The sequence below is a fragment of the Pomacea canaliculata genome, linkage group LG2 (assembly GCF_003073045.1).
Source record: "Pomacea canaliculata isolate SZHN2017 linkage group LG2, ASM307304v1, whole genome shotgun sequence".
NCBI classification, from domain to species: domain Eukaryota; kingdom Metazoa; phylum Mollusca; class Gastropoda; order Architaenioglossa; family Ampullariidae; genus Pomacea; species Pomacea canaliculata.
Window position 1 is genome coordinate 19,099,664 of NC_037591.1, and position 3,783 is coordinate 19,103,446.

The 3,783-nt window shown below is 50.3% G+C and overlaps 1 long non-coding RNA gene across 1 annotated transcript; it reads left to right on the top strand.

The window, feature by feature from the left end:
• The first annotated feature begins 1,707 nt into the window (after positions 1-1,707).
• On the top strand, positions 1,708-3,273 carry LOC112556954. The gene is made up of 3 exons (XR_003097875.1): positions 1,708-2,245; positions 2,466-2,733; positions 2,933-3,273. It is a non-coding gene; the product is annotated as an uncharacterized LOC112556954 (long non-coding RNA).
• Positions 3,274-3,783: the final 510 nt, after the last annotated feature.

Here is a 3,783-nt window from a genome sequence, read left to right on the forward strand (position 1 = left end):
CTGGTCGCAGACACAGAGCTCGAGGCTGGTAGATAAGCGTTGGTCCTTGTTAGGCGCTGTTCAGCTCGAGACAGCAGTCGGCCTATAGGACGAGAGAGACATGAGGTGGCACATGTTAGTGCCAGAGCACTCTACGCTTCATCATCAGCAGTTGTCTGGTCGCAGACACAGAGCTCGAGGCTGGTAGATAAGCGTTGGTCCTTGTTAGGCGCTGTTCAGCTCGAGACAGCAGTCCGGCCTATAGGACGAGAGAGACATGAGGTGGCACATGTTAGTGCCAGAGCACTCTACGCTTCATCATCAGCAGTTGTCTGGTCGCAGACACAGAGCTCGAGGCTGGTAGATAAGCGTTGGTCCTTGTTAGGCGCTGTTCAGCTCGAGACAGCAGTCCGGCCTATAGGACGAGAGAGACATGAGGTGGCACATGTTAGTGCCAGAGCACTCTACGCTTCATCATCAGCAGTTGTCTGGTCGCAGACACAGAGCTCGAGGCTGGTAGATAAGCGTTGGTCCTTGTTAGGCGCTGTTCAGCTCGAGACAGCAGTCCGGCCTATAGGACGAGAGAGACATGAGGTGGCACATGTTAGTGCCAGAGCACTCTACGCTTCATCATCAGCAGTTGTCTGGTCGCAGACACAGAGCTCGAGGCTGGTAGATAAGCGTTGGTCCTTGTTAGGCGCTGTTCAGCTCGAGACAGCAGTCCGGCCTATAGGACGAGAGAGACATGAGGTGGCACATGTTAGTGCCAGAGCACTCTACGCTTCATCATCAGCAGTTGTCTGGTCGCAGACACAGAGCTCGAGGCTGGTAGATAAGCGTTGGTCCTTGTTAGGCGCTGTTCAGCTCGAGACAGCAGTCCGGCCTATAGGACGAGAGAGACATGAGGTGGCACATGTTAGTGCCAGAGCACTCTACGCTTCATCATCAGCAGTTGTCTGGTCGCAGACACAGAGCTCGAGGCTGGTAGATAAGCGTTGGTCCTTGTTAGGCGCTGTTCAGCTCGAGACAGCAGTCCGGCCTATAGGACGAGAGAGACATGAGGTGGCACATGTTAGTGCCAGAGCACTCTACGCTTCATCATCAGCAGTTGTCTGGTCGCAGACACAGAGCTCGAGGCTGGTAGATAAGCGTTGGTCCTTGTTAGGCGCTGTTCAGCTCGAGACAGCAGTCCGGCCTATAGGACGAGAGACATGAGGTGGCACATGTTAGTGCCAGAGCACTCTACGCTTCATCATCAGCAGTTGTCTGGTCGCAGACACAGAGCTCGAGGCTGGTAGATAAGCGTTGGTCCTTGTTAGGCGCTGTTCAGCTCGAGACAGCAGTCCGGCCTATAGGACGAGAGAGACATGAGGTGGCACATGTTAGTGCCAGAGCACTCTACGCTTCATCATCAGCAGTTGTCTGGTCGCAGACACAGAGCTCGAGGCTGGTAGATAAGCGTTGGTCCTTGTTAGGCGCTGTTCAGCTCGAGACAGCAGTCCGGCCTATAGGACGAGAGAGACATGAGGTGGCACATGTTAGTGCCAGAGCACTCTACGCTTCATCATCAGCAGTTGTCTGGTCGCAGACACAGAGCTCGAGGCTGGTAGATAAGCGTTGGTCCTTGTTAGGCGCTGTTCAGCTCGAGACAGCAGTCCGGCCTATAGGACGAGAGAGACATGAGGTGGCACATGTTAGTGCCAGAGCACTCTACGCTTCATCATCAGCAGTTGTCTGGTCGCAGACACAGAGCTCGAGGCTGGTAGATAAGCGTTGGTCCTTGTTAGGCGCTTTTCATCTCTTTTTTCTGTCCCTTCTATTCTTATTCCTATTCTTTTCTTTCTCTCTCATTGGTATCCTTTGGCATCACTCCTTCCTATAATCTCCTGTCCTTACCTACTATCTCCCCCTCCTCCATGTCTTCATTCTTGTAACCCCTCTTTTCATTCTCCCACCATTCCTGCACCCTTACCTAACCTAGCATTCTTTTTCCTATCTTCGTCGTTTCTCTTCCCTTTTCACTCTCATTTTCCCCAGTCTCTCCCCCCTACCTCCAATCCATTCTGGTCTGGGACTGGCTTGAAAACAGCCAGGAGGAAGCAGCTACCATCGTCGTGAGCTCATGACTACGGCTACCACACCATCGACCTCAACAACAACTAGCCAGGAGAGGACAACGACTACACCGACCAACACAGACTCGGTTAACTGCGCTCAGTGACCACGCCAGAAGCAACAGCGGCTACCAAACAGTTGTATTAACAAGGTACACCGGCAATCGTAGTTTTCAAAACAAACTTATTGTCCGTCTACCCTTGGTAAATCGAGATGACCACGATAATGAACCCACTTCAGTTTGTCGATAAAGTGAAACACGTTTCGCATACAGAGTATTATGATGGCATCCGATTTATTTTGTTAACAACAGTCATTTCGGACTAAAGAGATTTCTAATTGTTTGACACACTCCGCTTACTTTTTAACAGTTTCCTGTTCGTTACACCGACCAAAGTGTTCTTGACTAAGGGCACTGGATAAGACAAGAGTGGGGGGCTCTACTGATGGGGGAAGCAGCTACCACCGTCGCCACCTAATGCTGCACGTGACTACGACTGTCAACTGACACCAACAACAGGTGGCTAGGAGAGGACAGCGACTTTGTCCACCAAGACATCAACGATCACCTGACACGGATTATGGCGGCCAGTGACCACGCCGAGTAAAGCAACAGAGGCTACCAGGATTACTTACAGGGTACATCAGCATCTTGTTTACAAAACTAAATGTATTTCTCCTCCCTTAATAATCTTTTCGTTGAGGCAGCAAAGATAAAAGAAACAATTGCAACTTACACTAAACATGTTATTGCATACAGAGTATTACGATGGTATTCCCCTTATTGTGTTTTTCTGTAAAGAGATATCTTATTGTTTGACACACTGTGTTGTTACAGTTTCCCTGTCGTTACTCCACCAACTATTTCTCGACTAATGAGACTGGATTAACAGACTGGCATGACCACCACTGCCATCAACGGTCAGCTGATGTTGCTCGGTGACTACGACGATCACACCATCGACCTCAACAACAGCTGGCTTGGAAAGGACAGCGACTACGCCGAACAAACCAACGGCGGCTAACCAGGGGATGTATTCCTTTTCTATTCCGTGCACTGTTTTTTTTCTCTCTCTCACTCTCTCACTCACTCTCACTCATGCACTCTCACTCACTCTCTCACACTCACTCTCACTCACTCACTCTCTCACACTTACTCTCACACACACTCTCACTCACTCTCTCTCACACTCACTCACTCTCACTCTCTAACACTAACTCTCTCTCACTCACTCTCACACACTCACTCACTCACTCTCACACTCACTCTCACTCACTCTCTCTCACTCTCTCTCACACTCTCACTCACTCTCACTCACTCTCTCTCACTCTCACTCTCACTCACTCTCTCACACTCACACACTGTCACTCACACTCACTCACTCTCACACTCACACTCACTCACTCACTCTCACGCTCACTCACTCTCACTCACTCACACTCACTCTCTCACACACTCTCACTCACTCGCACACTCACTCACACTCTCTCACACTCACTCTCACTCACTCTCTCACACTCACACACTCTCACTCACACTCACTCACTCACTCTCACTCACTCACTCTCACTCACTCACTCACTCACTCACTCACTCTCACTCACTCTCACTCACTCACTCACTCACTCACTCTCACTCACTCTCACTCACTCACTCTCACACTCACTCACTCTCACTCACTCACTCAC